At 43.0% G+C, this 23,776-nt stretch overlaps 1 long non-coding RNA gene across 1 annotated transcript; it reads left to right on the forward strand.

The window, feature by feature from the left end:
* The first annotated feature begins 2,075 nt into the window (after positions 1–2,075).
* Positions 2,076–6,509, forward strand: LOC138686680 (uncharacterized). The gene is made up of 3 exons (XR_011325972.1): positions 2,076–3,045; positions 4,108–4,529; positions 5,499–6,509. It is a non-coding gene; the product is annotated as an uncharacterized lncRNA (long non-coding RNA).
* Positions 6,510–23,776: the final 17,267 nt, after the last annotated feature.

A 23,776-nucleotide genomic window follows, 5' to 3' on the forward strand; every position in this document is an offset into this window, starting at 1 on the left:
GTATATGTAACACTTGACTGTATAAATTTGAGGCGAACTGCCGAGTCAGGCGCACATGACTTTGGTGGGACTACCCCCCGTGCTGCCCAGCGCTGAATGAACATACCTACTTTACAGTCTCACTGATTGTGGAGTCTGTTTTCTGCACGTCAGGATGTCCTTATTGTCTTCCCTGAACTGATTCCCAGATAAGCAAGGCCTGTCGTATATGTTTGGTGATGCGTCGTTAGCACATGTTACACAGTTTACTGACATAGTTTCATGCCAATTTTTGTTGTGAGCATATCAGTTTTGGTGGTGAGCATGCCAATTCTTGTTGTGAGCAAATAACAATTGAGTTTGTGAGTTAAAGGATCCCTGGTGTCGTTTCACCTTAATCCTGACCTAGGAATCAGCAAAGCTGAGTCCTTGTCCTGAGAAATTGGGACGTGACAGTGGTGCGGCTCTCCCTTTGCCCATTAGTGTAGGCACGTTCTGGCTGTCTGAAGGATGAGAACAGTGTACAGATACAGTGGGTCTTGCAGAGCTCCCTCTGTCAATGGCTGTGTTACCGAAATCCGGAATAAAACTCCTTAACACCAATGTGAAGTTAAGAAGCAGGCACTTCATTTCTTGCAGCGCTGGGGACACAGGGGATCGCTCCTCCAATGGCGTGTCCAACTTAGTATCAAAATACATCAGTTTTCATAGACTTTTTCTGTCAGGTCATTGTTACATAAGCTCTTTACATAAAAATGCATACTATGCTTGCTCTTAAATTTAACCTTTATAATGATTGGTCCTTTGATTATATAACCTTATCAATATTCTTATTTAAAACCAGTCATTAGTCAGTTACACTTAGCTCTACTGATTGGAATCTTCGACACTCAAATCGAGATGGGAAGGGTAAGGGGGTTTCCAAACAGCAAACTGGTGTCCATGACAGTTTCCTTAGTTTCTTGAAACAAAACATAGAAAAAACAGTAACTTCCTGGTGAGGTTTCTATGGTTAGCTATTTCAAACTTTAACAATATTAAGGTTCCTATAGTCACACATAACACAGTTCCTAAAGTTTCTATGGCTACATTTCAAACTTAACAATCCTATACATTATGCTTCACAATTTACTTCTTAATCAAACCTAACTCTTCTATGTGATTAAATTTTGATTTCTTTACCAGAATATTTGCAATGGCTGTGAGCACCTTTGATCTGCCTGTGGGACCTGAATGGGGTAGAGATAGAGTGGGTGATTGCTGGCCAACTGAGGTTGATGTCTGCAAAGTCTCATCCAGCATCATGAAAATAAGAGCAGTTCTCTGTTGTTCAGTGAGGACTTTCCAGCAGTAGTTGGCATTTTTGCTTTGGATCTTCTGACCTGACCTCCGGCTTCCAACTCTGACCAGTGTCACGTTCTCCTATGACATGGATAGTGAAGGTCTCTAATAACTTATTTTTTAGTTAGGTGTCTGTGAAATGTGTTCATCTGATTCGTATCAATATAAACAATGCTAGGGCCACATAATAAAACGTGACCCTCACTGTCTTTAACCATTTTGTTGGTCCTTGTATAACCGCAGGCCAGGAGGAGAAAACCGGTTTTGTTGTTAACTGCACAGTGTTGAACAAGAGATCCTAAGGGAGAACTGAGGCATTTAGGTGTACAGTTAGCCTCAGAGATTGCAGTAATTAGGGTCTTCATGGGCGATTTGTTGTATGCATTTGTTGAGGGGGAGGTGTCTGTTGTGAACTTGTTTGGGTTCTGGTGATGGCAGCTGGTGCTGTGCAAGGTGTCAGCTGTTACACAGCATGTCTGCTGTCTGGCACTAGCAGTGGGGAGCCTGGTCAGAGATAAGTTTCTAGGAGAACTACTGCACCCACACAACCAGGGGATGGAGAAGGACACGCCTAGTATGAATATGTAACAAATGTTACATTATAAAAGAAGCTGTTTTGTTTTTCACGGCGCGCGTCTTGGTAGAGCAGAGGCTCCTGGCACGCCCAGCGTTGTTTGCTCGCCTTTATTCATTTAATAAATTGTTAACTTTGATTGGAATCCTGTTTGAGACTAAATTCATTTATCACAGTGTCCAAATAAATGCATTTACTGATGCAGTGTACGTGAGCATTCACAGAGTATCATTTGTCAGGCTGCAGTCTTTGGAGACCTGAGTGCTCTGTGATCCCCATGGGTCATGTGTGAGCTTCCTCTTGTGCTCAGCTGCGCTGAGAGCTCTAAGCCAGGGGCTGTTGTCTCTCACTGTGCCATAAATGCTGATTGCAACACCACAGATCCACCCTTGCAAGATCACTGCAGAATTATTCAAAAGATGCTAAGCTCTATGGGAGAAGCTGCTCTTTAAATAATACTTTCCAATTATTACTGGGAGGAGAAGGTGGTAAATGAGTGTCAAAAATACTTGAAAGTTATGTCAGAATACGTTGATTTATGTCAGGTAGGCTTAAACATTTTCCCCACCCTTGAAATGCAAAATAGAAAGTGTATTACTGTAAAGGAAATTGTATGGGACAGAGCAAAATCTTAAGATTGTGGCATGCAAATAGGAATGAGGAATGAGTCTGCCTACCAAATAGATCACAGCTGTACAGAGCTGTGGTGTATTTTTTTGTAGTACATGTGCCAGGAAGTTTTCAACAAGTCGTGATGGTGTCTCCCCGTCAGAGCAGAGCCTCTTTGCGGAGGTCACCGATGGCTGGCACAGTGGGGATGGGTTGGTGAGCAATGTGAAGGAGTGAAATGTAACCTGCTGTCAGCAGGATATCAGACTCAACGCTGCTGCCACATCTCGTAGTGTTTATAAGCTAAGCGTATTTTTTTCTTCAGCTCCCTAAAACACTGGGTTTCTTGTTAGACTGTTGACATTATTTGTTTTTTCCTAGGGTGATCTGACAAACCTTGTGCATGGCAGTCACTGCCTCAAGTACAGGCTGCTGAGAATCCTGGGCACCAACGCCTTTGTGGGAATCGTCAATGAGCCCTGCAATTCACTTGCTTTCTGTGCCTGCAGTGTGGTAGACAGACTCTGTCTCAACTGCCACAGGTGAGCAGAAGATTGGAAATGAGTGGGCCGGTCTAGGCATTTACTTCTTCCCTCTTTCTTGATTCAAGGTTTATAAAACCACATTTATTTTATAAGCTAAATGAAAACATGCAGTGCAAAACTGAAATTAAAACAAAATAGTTACTTTACCTATGCTATTTGTAAGAGGCACAGTGACTTAGCATACCTCTAATCCTTTGCCTTATTGTCTGTATAAAACACAGAGTAGTTGGTTCTTGACATGTGTCCTGGGTTCAGCTGGAACAGAGTTAATTTTCACAGGAACCTGGGAGGGCGCACAGCCAGGACAGTTGACCTGAACTAGCCAAGGAGCTATTCCATACCATGTGACATCATGCTCACATAAATGGGGAGTGGGCTGGGGGGGGAGGTCTCGGCTTTCGGTGGGGGAAGTGGCAGAGTGTCAGGTTCCAGGTGGTGAGCAGTTGCACTGTGCATCACTTATTTTGTATATTCTTTTATTAGTACCACTGTTGTTGTTGTAACTTCTCTTTTTGTGTTGTCCCTGTAAATTGTCCTTATCTCAACCCACGAGGTTCCGTGGTCCTTTGTTACCAGCTGGGCTGAAACCATGACAACATGTTTGGGTAGATAATGTTAAAAGACCACAACAGATTCAGTTTCTCAGGGGCAGTTAGCTGTGGGTCAGGCCCTGGCATACTAATACTCATGATTTTATGTCGATTGACATAGTTTTTCATTGAGGAGATCCTGGTACTTGCAGGAGATTTTGCCTACACCAGCATCATTAACATGTTTGTTGCACTGGCAAGAAGGATCCTTGCATCTAGACCTTCGACTTGCCCAGGGGTTGTCTGCTTTTTTTAAATTTCAGGGGGTGGGTAACAGCTCAGAGAGTCTCTGTTATGACATTGTCCTCAGTCCCAGTGCAGAGTAGAGCCACTCCTGTGTTCCTGGAGGAAGAAGAAAGGTTACTGAACAGCCTTCTCCATGGCGAACTGCTGTTACGGAGCAGCACTGAGGGGTTAAAGTCATGGTGCAATGTCTGATGCATTTTCTGTCTGTTTTCTGTCCCCGAAGAATGGAACAGAACGAATGTAAGTGGCCTTGCGAGTGCCCTCTGGAGGTAAATGAATGTACAGGCAACCTCACTAACGCTGAAAGCGGGCAAGGACAGACCTCGTCTAATGGAACAGCATGTGACAAAAGTTAATTAACAAAATTACTTGTTTGTTCATGCTAACTTACAGGTGATACAGGATAGAATAGACAGTATTTTTAGAATAATTAAGCAGATGATATGCAATAGGTAAAAATTATATTTTTCACTGATTGTGCTTTCACTACTTTTATAATACAAGGCTTTACTTTTTGCCCTAATATAGGAATCCAAGTTGTGAAGTTCATCAGGAGCCAATGACTTTCACAGCAATCGATCCAAGCCCACAGGATGCTCTCCCGCAGCCTATCAATACTCAGTGCAATCAGAGAACAGAGAGCGGGTAAATTGGTGTTCTCTATCCCACAAAACACACGTTTTCTTGAAATAAATAAGTGAAAATAGCTCTTCCTTACATGTTTTAAAGAAAAAAACAGAGAAGGAAAAAAAAAGAAGTATGATGTCAGAATGAGATATTACAGCACACACCAATGATGACATTATGCTGCAGTGCAGAAACAGAAGACCTCAGTATTCTCATTTGAGTCACATAACAGCATTAATAGCAAACAAATGGCTTTCCCATCACACTTTGTGACTCTGAGAACCGAGGGTTGGGCAAGTGGAAGATTTGCTGTTGAAAGGACAATGAATTCTTCCTCTTAGCAAAATCAATAGTGCTGCTATGTTTGTCTGCCTTCTGGAGAAATGTGTGGACTAAAGTGTTCACAGAAAGTAGACAGTACTTTTGCGGTGGTGACTTTGGAGCATGTGAGAGACGGTAGCTGCCTGTCAGCTTCTAGGGTCCTGCTTCTCTGTACTACTCCTGGCATTATGTAGAAAAGCTTGAGGGCTTGTTTTTTGCTAGTTATGAGTGGTCTCCAGGGAACTGAGATTGCTAGAACATACCGTGCTCTGACCAGACTTCCCAAATCCTTTCTTCCATCTTCAAAAGGACTGCAGAAAAAGGATGGAACCATAGTCAAGACTTCACCATGCTGAGAAATGTCTTATTGGAGGAGTTACAAGTAGGAGGTTCTCCTTTTGCTCAGGCTGAGTGATGGAGGAAAAAACCAAAGCAAACAGACTTGGAAGATGCATACTGAAGATGCAGCTTCCCTGTATAACTTACTTTGTGGTATTCAAGCATTTTAATGAGAAGTTTTTTGTGGCCAAACATTACATATGTGAGGGTTTAGGCATGATTTTGGCCTCCCTCTCTCTCACGATTCTAAAATAGACTGAGCTGTGCCAAACAAGAAGTGTTGGAACTTGAAAATAAATGTGGCCATCTTTCAGTTTTCATTTTCAGGGATTGCTTTGGTGTGTTGGACTGTGAGTGGTGTATGGTAGACGAAGGCCCATCTGGATAAGTCCTATTGTGCCCCTCAGAAGGAATGCTTTGGTGGCATTGTGGGAGCAAAGAGCCTGTATGTGGATGACTTGGGAGCAATGGTAACTGCCTTTCTGAACAGATGCTGCATTCAACTGTTTGTATTCAATAACGTGCACTTTCAGTGTCGGAGCATGCTTCACGTAACACGTTTATCTCTTATGCTAGTGGTAAATTAGCATAAATAGTGCATCAAGCAGTAAAGGAGTAGCATCAGGCCTGTTGTGGGTATTACATTTTTGAAAATATTGATGTGTAGCTGAGTGTAGCTATACATTATTGTCTTTAAGATGTATCGTCTCTGAATTTCTTTTATTTCAAGTGTGCTGTCTGGCATGTGCGCAGTTAAGCACCTAGAAAAAGCCTTCAAGATCTTCTCTAATCTTCAGAGATGTTGATTTCAACCTTTCTGCCAAGCACTTATGTTTTTTTCCTCTGTTTTGTCCCTGTTGATTTAGGAGATGAGGTAATCACTCTGGACATGATCAAAAGTGCACCAGTCGGCCCAGTGGCTGGAGGCATTATGGGCTGCATTATGGTCCTTGTCCTAGCAGTATATGCATATCGCCACCAGATACATTGGAGGAGACACCAACACATGTCACCTTTGGCTGTCCAGGGTGAGCTGATAACTTGTGAGAGAGAAATAGTAGGGTGGGAATTAAAAAAAAAACAACAGCAAAACCCAAAACAACAACAACCCCCCCCACCCCAAAAAAAGCCAAAACCTCTTTCCTTGGTTTTGTTTCGGTGCTTCACCCCATTTTATTTCCCTTTTGCCAACCCTTAGGAAAATCAGGTCTTGTCCAGGGTGATTGTGTATTGCTGCCCTCTCCTGGGTGCAGCCAGACCTGCTGCCGCCTGAGGAGAGTCTGCCCCAGAACCTTAACATGCAGCTCTTGACGCTTTTTCTAGAGCTAAAACGATAAGCCCAGCTTCAAAGTTTTCTCGACCTTGTCATAGCACACTGATCACATGTGTTTATTTCTGCACGAGTGGTGCGTTCAGGAGTATTACAGTTTTCACACCCTTTCTTCTTGAGCTGTTTGGGACATGTCTTTTACTTGTGTTCCCTGCTTCTGGCCCATGTGATGTTCATGGGGTATCTACACCTCAATAAAGCCACTGAAGTCTGAGAGGCAAAACTGTGTTTGGGAGAAAGGATACTGGTAGAAAGAGACAGAGGTGAGAATGTGATGGGGGCTAATTACCTCTGCATTTGATTATACCCTGGCTCTATTTTGAATCAGTTCACTTCAGAACTTTAAAGTCTGTTCCTTTCAGGGCGAGGTGGGGTGTATCATTTTCCTAGTATCCCTAGCCCCATCTATCTTGGAAAAAGAGCAGACTAAGCTCAGACTGTGTCTTTTCACACAGTAACGCAAAGTGCTTCCACTGTATTACCAGGGTGACAGCCGTTAGTAAGATGATCCAAAATTTTTCTCTTAACAGTTGCCTTTTTCTGTTTGTAATGGCATGTAGAAATGTCAGTGCATATGTCGAACCTGGAAAATGATAGGGGCAAGAGAGATGATGACAGCCATGAAGACAAATCACAACTTCAAATGCTGACATCTAACCTTGTCCCAGCAGGAATAAATGTGATGCCGGTAAAGATACTATTGTTCATTTAAAACAAAACCCGATAATGGATTGTCCTGGTTTCAGCTGGGATAGAGTTGATTGTCTTCCTAGTAGCTGGTACAGTGCTATGTTTTGAGTTCAGTATGAGAAGAATGTTGATAACACACTGATGTTTTCAGTTGTTGCTCAGTAGTGTTTAGTCTCAAGTCAAGGATTTTTCAGCTTCTCATGCCCAGCCAGCAAGAAAGCTGGAGGGGCACAAGAAGTTGGCACAGGACACAGCCAGGGCAGCTGACCCAAACTGGCCAACGGGGTATTCCATACCATGTGACGTCACATCTAGTATAGAAACTGAGGGGAGTGGGGGCGGGGGAATCGCCGCTCGGGGACTAACTGGGTGTCGATCAGCGGGTGGTGTGCACTGCGCATCATTTGTACATTCCAATCCTTTTATTATTGCTGTTGTCATTTTATTAGTGTTATCATTATCATTATTAGTTTCTTCTTTTCTGTTCTATTAAACCATTCTTACCTCAACCGACGAGTTTTACTTTTCCTGATTTTCTCCCCCATCCCACTGGGGGGTGGGGGAATGAGTGAGCGGCTGTGTGGTGCTTAGTTGCTGGCTGGGGTTAAGCCATGACATGGATGTAATTACAGTTTCTAAGAAGCTTCATGAAAGCTCTTCCATTTTTATTGCCTGTGTTGCTGCCATGGCCTTCCCTCCCCATTATGATTTTACTGTATTGACTGAAGAGCAAGATCAAAAAATGAGCAGTTAGCTGCCTGACTTGGACTCACACCCTGTATCCTCCTTACCTATAACTGGTAGACTTTATGGCCCTTAATTTTCCACTTGTTTCGTTTTTGAAACTTACTTGTATTAATCTCCTGTAGAAAAAGTTCTTTTGAAATGAAAATGAGTGTTACCTTTGCTTTGTGTTCACTAAGGTTAAATTGACTCAGTGCTTTCAGTGTTTGAGCACTGTGAAGTGTATTAATTTTTCCTATACAAGCAGGACCTCCATTCAAGTAGCCTAGATGGCCTGCCCAGAGATAGAAGCTGTTTACATGTTCAGAATATATTGCTTGAAAATGAATTGAGATGATTTTTTTGTTGTTTACACTATTGCCTTCATAAAAAATGTGATTTGGAAAGAAGAGTATGTTACAATTTGCACATGAACGTTTTATAAGGCCAGTTAAGCCATGAAATACTATCTTTACCCTTGCCCTTGGCAATGAGAGACAAGACAGATGAGAATTCATGAGATGTTCACATGTGAAGCAGTAGTTGTGACTATAACTAGTCAAAATGAGATGTCTAGTTTTCAAAGGCTTTAGTCTGTAAAGTGACCCAGAAATGGTGATGGGGATAGAAAGTGTATTTACCAAAGTACAAATTATGGTAGTAAGCTGGCAGCAAATATGGAAAAGGGAGAAAAAATAGGATGCAGAAGTCCTGGATCAAGTTAAGAGAGTGCAGAAGGCTGTATGCAAGTGCAAAGATTAATTTGCAGTATTTGTAACTCTTAGCTACCCATTTAATTTGTTTTTAAAAGAGAATCCCAGCTATGGCTGAGATTTTCAAAGCAGCCTGCACTAGGCTTTCAGTGATGTTTGGAATATTAATTCCTACAGCACTTAATTCAGTAACTGTTGGGTTGTTTTGCTGTACAATCCCCGCCTTTGCCATGGCCCCTAACTATGATAAGTGCCATAGAGTCTTCCATATTATTTGCAGCACTTCTGCATGATGAGAGGTAATAATTTTCTCTACTTTATGTGCTCTGAACAGAGTCACTGAAGGACCTTGGCCCAGAAGGGTTTGTGTTTCTGAAGCCAAGGCTACAGTAGAATTTAGACACTCAAGTCCGAGAGTGAAGTCCTCCAACCCCTGCCGTGTTAGTGAAGTGCCAAACATAACGGGTATGTTTGCCAGTGCACACGCAAAAACGCTGCCAGTTTTATCTCCGTCAAAGAGCCCGATGCTTCCCTGCCTCTGCACCATTTATATTGCCTGCTTTGAATTGTGCTTTTTGAGGTTGGGGTATACAGATCCTCTGCCTGGCAACCCAAAGGAGCCTGAACTGGCAGAAATTGAGAGCATGTCTAACACCATGTGTGAACAGGAGTTTCCAAAGTGAGTTACTGACTGTGCATGGCAGCCTGCACTAGAACATGCTCTTACTGGTTGCCTGCTGCATTCCAGGCAAAGGCTTAATCACGTCTACCTCTCTAGTGAGATTTTCAGTAAACAGTTGATCTAATAATATATTAAAGGAAAATAGAAGTCTGAAGTACAAAAGAGTTTCCTTCAAGTAATCAGATCTACTTGGTTTAATGAAGGCTTTTGTTGTAATGCAATGCAATTCTATGCCCATCAGACAGTGGCCGTTGCTACCAGTTAGCAACAGCGATGGCCTGAGCAGAAGGGAAGCATGAATTTGATGGCAGAGGCAGAACATGGATTAGATCTGGAAGTTTCACCTTCAGCTCCAAAATAAATCATAGTGGCCTCGTCTAAAGTCTGCAGAAAAAATTTACTGTTGTTAACCCTGGGCTGGTTTCATTAATGGTAGCAGTAGATGGTACTGTTCTCAGAAGCTGGGAGCCAGCAGTAACAATTATGTTTTGTTCTATTCTCTTCTACATTTTTATAGCTGACACTGGCAAAACCACCAGCTTCTTGGAGCACTGCCTGAACGAGTGCTCTCCGCTGCTATTGCCACTAATGGAACAAAAATAGTGATAGCAAGGAAGGGAAAGGCCAAAAAGCATAGTGCAGGAACCTTTCTACCCCACCCTCCAGCTGGCAACGAAATGTGAGGGCACGAGTACAACAGCCGCTCCATGGATAAAGGGGGCAACCTCAGCCTCCAAGACTGTAGGGTTTAGGGTTATTCCATGTGGGGCCCAGATGACAGGACACCAATATGATGATTAAAGTAGCCAGTTTATTGAGCCTAGCTGATCATTCTTATACAAATCTATAAGTTGCTTAGAAGCTTTGATTGGCTGCTGCATGCAAGCATTTGGTGTCCACGCGCACAAACATAAAATGTGATTGGTTATATCGATACTGTCCACGCGTATAAACATAAGATACAGTTAGTTATACTCACTCTGTACACGCGCATAAACACAGGACATAATTGGCTATATTAACTAGAGCATGCAAAACTTGTCTCAGTCCAATTGGCCAAGATAAGCCCCTGAATTGAGGTTGTTTGTGCCAAGTTCCCTTTATCGTGGGATGTGCACCTGTGTTTTTCTAATTGGGATCTTTCTTTTTCTGTCTTCTTGTTTATTCTGTTCAAGGCCTTCTAAAGGCATCTGGAATGGTCTTGCGACCATGAGCTACTTTCAGGCCCAGTAACTAAGTTCCATATAATTGACACCAACACAAGACCGTCAAGTCAGCACTTTTTACAAGCAGTATGTCTGCGTGAAAAAATGCGCAGAAAGAGGTGGTGCCATGCCACACCACGCCGAAGTTCTTATAAAACTGGCGGTCTCTCCTCTTTAAACCCAGGCACTATCACACCAGTTGAACAATGGGCCAGCCTTGGATTAGATTGCCAGATATTTCCAGTTTGGTCAACATTGATGGATTTTTCTAATTTTAAACCCCTTTCACTGCACTTAGAGGTGATGAAATCAGACAGACACTCTGAGATGGGTTGGCACTGAGAACTGCAGGAAACTGGGAACTTGGTCAAATAGGTTTAGTATACTTAATTTCAGTTTTCCAACTTTCTGACACTTTAACAATTAATTTACTCCCCATATCAAGTCTCTTGGCATAATGTATGCAAATCACATGCACTTGGGAGAGATTAAAGGTTGAGTAATTAAACTACATGATCTAATTCCTGCAAAACAATAATAACCTCTTTAAGTGTGTTTATTTTCATTGCAGCTTAACCAAGGAAATCTCTATAAACAAGTCAAAATGTGTTACTGCCGTAACCTCAGCCAGAGAGCTTGGATAACAGGAAGGGGGTGGGATTTTTTGTGCCCCATGAAAACAGAATGGACATGTAGAAGTTTGACACTTCAATAAATGTGGTTATAGCAAAAACTCATGTTGCATGACAGTTTCTGTGGAAACCTTTTTTATAACTGATTGGCAGAACATTTTAAAGTCTCATCAATTTTTTAAGAACGCCTTGGGAAAGTTTAGCTTGCATTACATCCTCTATGCCAGCCTTCCATATTTAATAAGTTACAGCGTTTTTAAGGACAAAATATTGTGGGGGTGTTTCAGACTCCAACCTCTGCTGGCAGGGATAAATCACTGACTGGTTTATCATGTCAAAACAAATTGCTGGTAAGATGCCTGTTCATTCCCAGTACGTGCTAGCTATTCAGTTAAATCATGTCAAAGATTTTCTTCAGGTTTATAATTAGCCAGATCTGTAAGGGCTGTAAATTAGATAGTAATGGAGATGTACCGATTCACGCTCTGGAATGCCTGAATTCAGTATTATGATTTTGCTATTTTTTGATGTGAAATTATTTCGCAGTTTCCTGTGAATTATCAATATCAGTTTCCAGTTCCTAGAAAAATAGGCCCTTACAGAGAATCTGAGACAGAATGATTTGAAACTACAACTTGCAGCACGTTAACAGGTTAGCCAATAAAAACACTGTGTGTAGGAATGTGGGGATGTACCTGCTTTTGCTAGAAACCCAAGGAACACTTTTTTTAATACTAAAATTGCCAAAATGTAGTTTCTGCCAAGAAGTTATTACTAAATTTGAAGTTGACTCTGAATGAGGAAAAATAAAGCCTATGCAGGGAAGAATGGTGATTTAAAGCAGGCAAGGCATTGTTTTAGGAGATAGTTTTGCTGAGGTTTCCTCATGAAAATATTGGGCTTTAGGGCCATTTATTGAAGAGGACTGTACTTAGAATATTTGTTTGATCTTATTTTCTTTTGTTCTCAGTTATTATTCAAGAAGCTGCATTTGTTTTGTGGTGGTTCGTTTTGAGATTTACTCTCTTTTTGCTGTCTTTAAATATAACCTTCACACGAATTTGCTAATGATACGCATTAGGCAACAAAGGTTATAAATTCTAGTGCAAAGACCGTGATTCCCAAAATAGACTATTACATTACGTTTCAGTGTAATGATTTCCTCAGAATAGTTACTCGCTTTATAAGTTATAGCTCTTACCTCTTCTATCTTTACGGTCTTACCGTTCATTTGCAGACTACCGTGTTACAGACTGGAAACTGCGGAGAAGTTGCTAACCAGTCTGTAACTGGGATAATCCATCATTCCTAACACACTTAGGAGCAGCGTTGCACCAAGTTTAATAGCTATCAGGTTCCACTTAAAAAGAAAATGTTCAGCTGTGGGCAAAGTCACTTGAAGTGTTTTCGTATCTGTATGGAAGAACATTTAAGGAGTGAAGAAACATGCCATTTTTGGTCACACACAGCAGTACCTGACATATCCCAGTGAATGTGAGCTATGTACAGTACATATAAGGCTCCCGCAAAGGAGTGCGAGCAAAGTGAAAGTCACTGTTTATTGGCAATGCAACTCTGAATGAAGCGTGTGGCTGTTGTGGTCTCTGAAGCAATGTGTTGCCCATCTGGCATCTCTTCGACAAGATGGGCACTGCTGGGATGTGATTTGATGGACCTGAAGTCTGTTCCTATATTACTGCAACTCCTAAGCAGAATGCCTGGAGAATGAAACATTAATCAAAGTATCTCTGATGTTAAAACAAGCTTAGCAGTTAATTGGGAGGACTTGCTGTGTCACAATACCTATCTCAACAAAATGGCAGTCTAGATATGCTCAGTTATTCTAATGGTTAATTAGTGAATCGCAACCCTGCAGAATAAGTGAAGCCTGAGACTATGCAGTAGCTGCAGAGAGGGCTTACGAAGTTTTTGCTTCATCAGAATACTGGAGGTATCAGTTGCTCACTGTGCTGTTCTAGGTTGGTAATTTGATATGAAATTCCATTTGTTTCTTAATGATCCTCAATGTTACTGCACTACGGAATGGTAGTACACTGAGAACACAGAATGTATTTAAATGTGTTAGAAAAATGGTGAAAGGAACTTCTTTTGGCACCTCCAGTATATTTGGGAGGCAAGATGCATCTTTGAGATAAACAACTGAGCATCTAGATAATCATCACCGAACTAATTACTGGTGTTGACAACTGAATCTACATCTTTTGGTTTCAAAGTTTCAGTTTCCTAATGAAACAAAAGGAGCAGCTAGAGCTTGAAACAGTGGGCATAATATAGACTAAAGAGAATGGTATTGTTTTCACTTTGTTCACGTGAAATGGTGCTAGCAATCGGGGATTTTTATGGAAGCGTCGAATTTGCAGCAACTGATGGATTCCACACCCTCATTGCAGGAAACATACCAATCGCACGGTTTCAGGTTTTAGAAAATTGTTTAGATTTCTCTTTCATATAAGAAATCACTTACCTAAACAGCTCACAGATACGTTCTTGTATACCTGGGAACATCAGATGGGTCTTTGAGATCCAGCAGATGTTCTAAAACTTGGCTTTTATTTTATCTGCACAGATCTGAACTTGTTTGTACTTTTGAACGTGGACAATTATGCCTGAGTGCATCTTTAATTCAGAAAGACTGTGACACAATTCTGTTTTAACACTCTCATCCCATAAAAATGAAAAAATATATATGGCTTGTGATACTTTGAAGCTGCAGAAGCATGGGTAAATTAAGCTTCAGCTCAGAAGAGCTACAGCAGCAACTGCTGTGGATGGGTACATTACTCTTAATTAAAAAGGAATTTAGTGAACTAAATTAAATTACTGCAAAGTGGCTTATCTGTATAATAGCATCAAGTCAGCAGGGCCACCAAAGTTACACTTGCAGATCACTATACTTTTCTGCTATTTTTTTAAATAGTGCTTTTTGCTTTTGCAGCAATTTTGAAATGTAATGAAAGTGCATTAGAAAACTGGACTGTTTAGAGTGCAAAGCATAAATGTGTAGGGCTTTGTCTTGAAAGCAACATAAAGTGAGTAACAGTATACTCGTACAAACATATGCATACAATGTCTGCATATAGAAGGATGGTCTGTAATCAACAAGATGAAATTCTTTAAGGAAAATACATACATGCGTTGTCTTCTTCCTCTCCTGGGTACAGCTGGGTGGAGACTGTTACCACTTGCAGTTCATCCTGAGTTGCGCCACCTCAGCATCTTCCTGAAGACGTTTCCCACTCCTGCAGAGAAGCAGAGGCTTGGGAGTGGGTTCCCTAACCTGCGTCACTTCTCACAGCATGGGTTAGCAAGGACTGCTTAAGCTTACACGATTTATTTTCACTGTTACAAAGCAGTTAGCTGTTCCAAAGAACAGCTGAGAGCAGTAATGGCTGACCTGAAGGAGCGCTGGCCAAAGCCAGCACAGAGGACAGTAACCTGTGCCACCAGCCCAGGGTTTTGGTGCTTCTGGCAGAAACTGTATGGTAACGTGGGAGAATTCCTGAAGGCAGAAGATTAACTTGCCAAATGAAAGGCCTGCACATCTAATGCATTGATATGTTTGTGGAGGTTCCAAGAAGGCTGGATTGTCAGCTCGCACAACCTCTGCACTGTATTAATGTGCCCACTGATGCTCTGGGGGGGCTCCAAGGGACTCCGGTGTTTTACTTTATCGGTGCCTAATTTTGATTGTTCTTCTATTTAAAATTATATTTTAATTCTCCAGGTACCTGCTTGAGGGTGTACTGTAGTTCAAAACAGGGATGACATTTGGGTTCAAGAGGGAGTACTTCCTCAGGTCAGATTGGTTCTTGGCACTGACGCCCGTTTGGCTGATTTTGGTTGTCATAGGAGGTGATGCGTGCCCTACCTCCTTGTTCATTTTGATGGACCGCCTCCACGGACTACGGCAAGAGCTTGGATCTTTCCTGCTCTCTTCCCACAGCACTTCATAGTTGCCTTTTAGTGCAGGCAATTCCTTCATCTACCTGTGTGATATCAACTGCCTGTATACAGAATGGAATGTGAGCATTGGGGGGGGGAAGGGGGGGCAATAAAAAGATGAATACACTTACCTACAAAATGCAATCTTTTAAATATGTATCTCTAAGCAAGAAAAATGCTTACATTTCTCTGGAACTATTTACAACTAATACTGCAGTAGTTTTGGTTTTGCCATTAATATCAAACTATTCATTTCTGAGATATTTCTTTTAGCAATGCACTTTAACTTTTAATGACTTCCATTCAGATACACCTGCAGCCTATCAAAAGAAAAAAAAAAAAAAGGCAGGCAGCTTTTGAGAAGGTAATTGCTATAGGTAGGATTAATTATCAGTAGCATACAGATGAACCAGAGTGTCGACCTTGAAACTGGAAAAATTAATGGTATAGTTAATCACTCTGCTTTCACTACTTCAACAGCTTCACCAAACTGTATAGTGTTTGAGCAGATCTGTAATTCTACTGTAACAGCTTAATCTGGTAATTATTTCCGAGGAGATAGTTATGTGTTTCAGTATTCCTAGCAGAGCAATATCTTTTTTGTGGTCCCAGAATAATTTACATCACATAATCTATTCTATGCTTTGGAAAGGTTTTGAGGAGACAGTATTTAAGTATCCTCACGTCAATGTCATAGCTTGACCAGAAAATCAGTTTGTAAATAGTCACTAGCAGACTTTTCACTCATAATTTTTTTTATCTTTTCCAAGGATAATTTTATAGGTAGCATGATTATTACTTTGTAAATCCTTAGGACTTAAGAATCCTGTACCTCACAGCTTGGGCTGGAAAAGGTATTTCATAGTTTTAAAATGCAAATCTTCATCTGAAATTTGAAAAAATAGCAGGTATATACTTATTTTCACTTACATTCCTCAACGAAGGGTGACCTATGAAAATCTTGTTTCTCTAAGAATATGCAGTTTTCTTTAGATCAGATCTCACACTAATAATTTGTTATAGTAGTTTTTCCTGCTGCTTGGTTTACGTATGAAGGCTAAGGTAATACTGTTCTGACAGCCTGTCCCGACAGGCTGAATTTGGCAGTTCTCAAATCCTCCCGTGACAAATAGATGAACCATTTACAAATGTCCTTCATACCTCTGATTTCCAAAATTCATTAAACAGAATGCAAATACTGAAGGAGGAGGAACATCACCTGCTTAAAAATTTAGGGAAAAGGAAGCCCTTGAACAGGGCTTGAAAGGAAGCTTGTCAGCCCTGACAAATTTTTTTATAACACACCAAAACCAACAAAAAGTGCTTTGATTATTGTTTGCTCAGTAGTTTTAAAATTAATTTTACTAATGAAGGTTCAAGACTCTTTGTAGTCTTAACTTGCTAGCTTTGGTTTGGACTAAAGCAATTTCTAAAAACACTATTGTTATTTGGGGGCACGGGGGAGGGAGCGCCGTTTCTGTAACTGGTAGTCCTGTCTCTAAAATGGCACTTTAAGCCTAGTCAAGAATTATCATCCAGAATTAGATTGTCTTGGCAAGAACTTAGTCACATATACCCAATGTAACTCAAAGTGTGTTTCCAATTTCCTTTTTAAGACCACTGTTTCTCAGGTTTGGATTTTCTTTTGCCTGTTCCTTGTGGTCAGCCTCGTAACTACAAACGAATACAAATACTAAAATTATTCTTCATTCATTTATAGCAACGATAATGATGTTCAGAGCTAAATTTACCGAGTTGTAAATGACATTGCAAGTAACTATGCTAAGGAGAAATGAATTTTCCAAGAGAACAACCTATTTTATTTTTTTAAAGCAAGCGTTAACAGAGTGAAACATTTTTACGGACGGAGGCTTTCAGACAAGGGAAGATTTCTTTTATAGCGACTCCCAGAAATACTTTCCTTCTATCGGGATGTTGCGTTCCTTTTCTTCGCATGACATTCGCAAGCCCTGTGCCTGCCCATCCACCGTTACACGGTGCTTTGCCAGAAGAGGGTGACTTTTGCCGCAAGCGCAGCACCCAGGCGTTGGTTTACCCATTTGGGCGCTTTGTAATTTGTTTGGTATGTTTCTGATGCAGAATAAAATTAGAACGAGACCACCTTGCGCCATCGTGCCTGCTAACCTCTGATGGAGCGTTTGGGTTCACTGGAGATCTGCTTTGTTTTGTTGGCGTTCTGCATTTTGGTCTCTCCGGGTGGACTTGTACCTAAGGAAGGTATGGAGAGCGGGACTTTGGGGAAACGATACCTTCCGGGCGCGATGAGCCGCGTTGTGCCGGTGTCCAGGCCTTGGCCTCCTTGAGGCGCTGCCCTCACGATGGCTCTTGGGGTGACTGTCCTCATAATGGAGCCCCAAACTCCCCTCGGGAGTGCTCAAGACCTTCCCTAAAATCTGACTCGAGATCTGTTACTGTGGGGATGAAACTCACCCTCTGATCCCCGTGCATCCCACACCCCTTGAAGAGGTTCGCAGCCTGAGGCCGTTACAGGCACTACCGAGCTGCGCTCAGTTTTCTCTGCTTCCCCCCCACAACCCCCCCCCCCCCCCCGCCCTTGTCCTTCTCTCCTCGCGGAGCACCTGCGTCCCTTCACCGCCTCTGTGCCGCACCGGGCCGGGGTCGGGCCACCCCTCTGTGGCTGGCGGGGAGGCCGAGCCCGCTGCCCCTTCACGGGGCTCCGCAGCTTTCAGCCTCCCCCCGGGAGGGAGAGGGCGGCGGGCGCGGCCAGTCAGCGGGGCGGGCCCGGGGGCGAGGAGCGCGGCGGAGCCTGGCGGGCTCCCCGCGCCCCGCCAGCGGCCCGCGCCGTGCTCGCGGCTCGCCCGCTGCCCGCCCGTCCGCCGCCGCGGCTCCCCCCGCTCGCCCGAGCGCTCTGCAAAACGGCGGCAGCAGCCGAGCGGGGCGCGGAGCCGCCGCGGGGGGGTCGGCCCCCGCCGCTGGGCCCCGAGGAGGTGGCGAGGCGCCTGGCGAGCACCCGCCGGGAGCTGAGCGACAGGCGCCAGCGCCTGGCTGAGGAACCTGCCGGCCGAGAGCAGCAGCCAGGTACGGCCGCCGCCTTCCCTCAGGCGGCCGGCGGCGTCGCGCGCTCCCGCCGGCGCCTCAGGCGGGCCGTGCCCGGGGGCGGGGGAGCCGCTCCCCAGGGCCGGCGGGAGGGAGGTGCCGGGCTGCCCGGCGGCCCGCGTTTGCCCTCGTCTCCGGGGGAGTTAGGGGGCCGCGGCTTGCCTTCCTCCCCGCCGCGGGTCCGCTCGGGCTTCTCCTCCCGACGCCTTCTTTGGCAGATGGCTTCGCTACCGCCGGTAGCCGCGGTGCCTGCGGAGGGCGGCTCCAGCTCGTCCTCCCCTCACGGTGGGAACTGCCGCCCTCCTCCGCGGGGGGCGACGCCGGGCTGGCAGGGAACGGCTCCGCGGCAGCTTCGCGCTGGCGCCCGCGCTTACCTGCTCGCCTGTGGGAGCCGGAGTCGGGGCGCAGGGCGTGAGAGAGCAGCCCCCGTCCCGGGGCAAAGCCGGGGGACTGCGAGGGGCAGCGCTTTTTTCGGCATGCCGGCAGCAAGGTGTGCAAGTCGGCAAGGCTGATGAGTGGGGTAATGGCACTTGTGTGACCCTCCTGAAGGGAAGCGGCGGCCGGTGTGTGGCCCGTTAGCAGTACCCCTGAGGTGGCACCTGCGTCCTCACTGCGTCCAGACAGGTAGGGCGGCTTCACGATCCTGCGACACGTCCAGTTTCTGTGTAAAAGTAAAGCTAAGAAGCTTAAAACCCGGGTTTTGTTTTTCTTTTTTTTTTTTTCCCCTGAGGTGAGCAGCATGTAGTCAGTGCAAGTGGTTTTCCGCAATCTGTTGGTGGTTTAGGAAAATTCCGCTCAAACTACTGCACTTCAGAGGAGAAAATGGGTGAACTCTTAAGCCTGATGCATGTGGGTCAGATTTTGAGGTGATTTAGTTGCACAGTCACTTACCAGATCTTTACCGGCTCCAAATATTCAACTTGATGCACAAGTGTAAAAGAATGTAATTACAACTTTTGTTCTAAATCACTCCGTGTGTCTCTTCCCCTCTTTTTCTAAAGCACAGACGATTTTACTACCTGCGGGTAAGTGCAGCATGTGTAGACTATCATTTTCTCCGTAACTCCTGTAGAAAGGGACCATTCATTTTAGAGAGAATCTTTTCAGTGATGAGCATAATTTGGTCCAGAGCACTGAGCTTGCTTGCCAGTGTACTTCACGTTTTGTTCTCACGTATAGGGTGCCTTTTGGTCTGTTTGGCCGTGCTGTAGTGTGATTGTAGGTAGTTAGAATTTTTAGACGTGGCAGTTTTGCTGTGATCCTGCATGATGTTTTACACACAGAGCTTCACCTCTATTTACAGCGACTTAATGACCCAGTCGGTAGCAAACTCACAACTTGGAAAACCCTGCTAATCTTCATCGTCTCTTCAAGAAGCCATCTCGCGTGACTGTGTTGACAGAGAGGGCTTACTGGCATGTCACAAGATGCTTGCTGTGGATAGCCAGAGTGGGATCACTTTGTCTGACACTCGAACAGTTGTGTTACTTGCTCCTGTTGCACACAGCAGGTACGTCATGAATTCACACGTGGACTGGTTAGAAGCCCATCTCGCCAATGTGGAAGCCATCAAGTCTGGCGTTGCTTGGTCGGACAAAGAATGCTAGCGTTAAGGTCCAATTTGGCAGCCACACAATATCTTGGAAGTTTGCCATTTGGTTTTGATGACTTAAAAGTAGCACTTAGATGCCTTTTTCTCCATATGCAAGGTTCTAATGTTCACCCGTTACTAGGCTAGAACGGTACCACCACGTACAGATCCTGAAATAGAGTTTCAAAAGATGTCATTTTGATTTTTTAACATTGTTGAGCTATTGGTGTTGGCGTGTAAAGGTAGAATAGTCGTGCTGTAGAGAGAAAGTTTCTGGCCTGGAGCAGTTTTGGAAAGAAGTATGTTTGTGGTCAGGCATATTCAGTACACCTGTGTATTTGGCTGTCATGCATTTCCAAAAATTACCATAAAACTTAACATTTCTTATTTCAAATTAGCACCCTTGGTAGACACTCTGCAGAGGTGTTTTGTCTGCTGTTTTCTTCCTGAAATGGTTGGTTAGCCAAGTAAAATCAGATAAACCGTAGCTAACCTGGCCAATTTATTCACCGTCAGGAAAGAGATGAACATGGTTAAAATGCAGCAAATTCTTCTAGAATAGGTTTTCATAAATGTAATTATTCATTTCTAATCACTGGGGTGTTGGGTTTGCTATCATTCGTCGTTATCATGTGAAGAGTGAGGCCAAGATTTACCAAAATAGTTTTCCAGCGAGAAATGACTCTTCTGCTGATCTAGATTGGTGGAGGTGTTCAGCTTTGTCAGAAGGTTCATCATCTTCAAAATGAGAACAAAACTCCAACATTTTTCAGGTGAAATTAGGTAACAAGCATTTTCCTCTGCCAGTTGTAGCTACATATTAACTTTATTTATTTATTATTGTACTTGTAATCTTCTGTTACCTTTGGAGTTCCACTTGTGTTAAACTGAATAAAAAAAAAATACTCTTAAGGCCACAGAAGAAACGTACCTTAGCCATGAAGTTTCTGAACCAAAAACATTGTACCAGGGGTTGGTAGTCTTAGAAACCAAACAAACAGAGGGATCTTTATGTGTCAGAAGCATTCAGCACTTTAAGTGCTCAGTGGCTATTGTTAAGGGGCAAATGCTGCCAAGGAAGGACGGCCTGAAGAAGGCACTTTGCAGTCTGTCACATCAAGTAAGTCAGCATTCCCGTAGGAGCTTTTTTCATGGAGTGTCAGTATGAAACAAATCCAAAGGGGGAACAAATTAAGTCAAAATTATGTCAAGAAGATTCTTTCTGCATTGGGCTTTATAGCTCAACCTGCAAATACGTACTTGCAGGATTAGTATTTCTTCAAGCAGTTCTAGCACTACAGCCACGGAGAAAGGTGTTTTTGTGACAGATATGCGGTAAACATTTTTATTAGCACCTTCACTGTTCTTGAAGGCAAAGTCTCCATTTACTGTTTGGTTGGCAAGTCAAATCGATTTTGTACTCACCTGTCTCGGTGAAGTCTTCTAGAGTTGCCAGTTAGTCCCCCATATTTATCCTCTTCTGATTCCTCCAGCACAGTACCCGAACTGTGGACATTATCAAACCTTTAGTGTGATAATGACCTAAAAATGGACATCCACCGTTGCCGTGACTTCTCTAAATCTTGAGATGAAGCACCGTTGGTATCTGTACAGCTATATTTTTGTTACTTTTTAGATTGCTGAATCTATTCTTGGATTGCTGACTAAGATTCCAGTTAGTTGGGTCAGTGTTGTAAGTAAAACAGTTTACCAGATCAACTCCTGCCTTAACTAATGTCGTGTTTTCCCTCCCTCCCTCAATCTGATATTTTTCTATCATTGTGGCTATATGGAAACTATATTAAAAATGGGCTCGGTATTTTGTTCTACTTGGGGGGCATTCCTTCTCCTCTCAATCTGATCTTCTTGCTCTGAAGCTTTTGGAGAGGTGTGAACTGGTAACACACCATGCACTGAGAATATGGGACCCCTAGGTGTTACTCTGAATGTACTTCAGATTTTGAGGTAATACTGTAGCAGTGACTACTGTCTTAAAAAGAGACTTCCAGTACCGACTGTGGACCAGGCTGGACGGAGGGTCACAACGGGCCTTCCTGTTTCTCCGTGGAGCTTCGCTGCTTGCATCAAGAGCGTTGCGCCGCATAGCAGCCTTCACGTACAGGACGCGCTCTCCAGAGCAGCGATCCTCTCTCCTGCAGCCTTTGCAGAACATACTCCTCTAACTTGCAGTTCGTCTTGCGAGAGTGGGGAAGTGTCATCTGCTCTTGCCAGAGTAATCATTTTATGGCTTCATTAGGATGAAGGGCCATAAGGAGGATCCAAGGAATCCTAGCAGGGCAGTCATGTGTGACGTTTTACAGTAAGACAGGCAAGATTGTCCCATTGGTGCCGGTCTTTCTGAAAAATGTCAGATAGTGGGTCTGTTCTCGTTAGCATTAATATCCTCTGATGCAGTATTGTGGTAGGACTGATGTTTGTATCAAGAATCTTTGCAAAGAGACTTAAAGGTAAGTGTGGTTGTAGTTGTTCATTTTATTCTGGTCAGTGCTTGGCAATGAATCGGCAATCTCTTTGTTGGATGTCTCTTGTGCTTGCCTTGTTGTGCGTGCATCTCCCTGAACCATCAGAGATGAATCAACTAATCCATTTCAACAGCAAGGAACACAATTGTAGACGATGTTGAAAGAGCAGTGCTCAAAGGCATGCATCGCATATTGAAGGTCCTTGGAACTATCATGAAACTGCTCTGGGTGGCAGGAGGACTGCTCTGGGCTGAGGGAGGGAAGGTAACAATAACAACTTCTCTCCTTTACTGGTAAAGAGATGCCAAGAACTTCAGGATGACCAGAGTGTAAGTAACAGAATGTTATTTTAAAGTGTGTTGATCTTCTCTTTTTACTACCTTTTTTTTTTTTTTTTTTCCACAGCAGACTTTTTTTGTTTTTTTAATATCCGCGCTGAAATCCGTGTATCATGTCATGGACTCAAAGATTCAGTGGTCTGAAATTTGAATTAAAGGAACACCCCATTATATAATTTGTAAATGTAAAGCTTTTTCCTGAGAAGTCCTCCTCTTTCCTGCTCTGCCTGCACAAATGAAAACAAAGTCTTTTTTAGTTTATGAGATGATTTAAAACTTCTTGGTTAGCCAAACATGTTATTTAGTTCAACTACTTAAAACATAATTGAGTCCGTTTCAAGAGTATGCGAGTGAAGTTTAGGCCTTCAGCTACTTACTGAGAGCGAAGTTATAGACCAGGTTTGTACAGTGTTTATATTGGAAACACCACTAAAGCCTACTGTAGAAATCTGGCCAGGCGCCATTATAATTGTTAAATATTTTTGTTGCCAGAATAACACATTTTGGTATTGCATCTGGAGAGAGAAAAATACTTGGGGTTAGGGTGCTGTAGGCTTTATATACATGGTATCTTGTTCCAGGTGACGACTGAGTATTTCTTGCATATTTCTTTTCCTGCACTATGAGATCCTGGGTATGAAAAGCTGATTTTATTAGAAATAACACATTGAACTTTACTAATCTGATAAATAGGACAAATGTGCCTGTTAATGACTCCCTTTCTTGTTTGTGTTTAAAACAGTGCAGGTAATAAAGCATAAAGACAGATCCTCTCTAAGGCAGGCATTCTTTCCATTTGAGAGATGCAAATTTCAAACGGATAGTATGTGGTAAAAACTCATGTTGCCAGGTTTTCTACCCAAGGCAAGACAGGACAGGCCAAGAACTGAAGTATTTGAAGACCACATTTCTTATAGTAGTAAGTAATACGTTTTAAAAGTATATTCAGCCTGTACTTACTAGTGGTTTCTCTTAAACTCCCTTTAATATATTTGGTTTTGCTTTTTCTGCTAATTTTAAATTATGAACTGATTATTTTCTAGTTAGGATTTTAATTTTTACTGATGATAAGATAAAGTAGCTTTCAAAGTCTGCTTTTAAGAACTTTGAAAGTTTAAGGGTCTGTATAGTAGCTAAGCATTATTGGTTACATTTCTGTTCCAGGATGTTCAGTTAG

The sequence above is a fragment of the Haliaeetus albicilla genome, chromosome 9, assembly GCF_947461875.1.
Source record: "Haliaeetus albicilla chromosome 9, bHalAlb1.1, whole genome shotgun sequence".
NCBI classification, from domain to species: Eukaryota; Metazoa; Chordata; class Aves; order Accipitriformes; family Accipitridae; genus Haliaeetus; species Haliaeetus albicilla.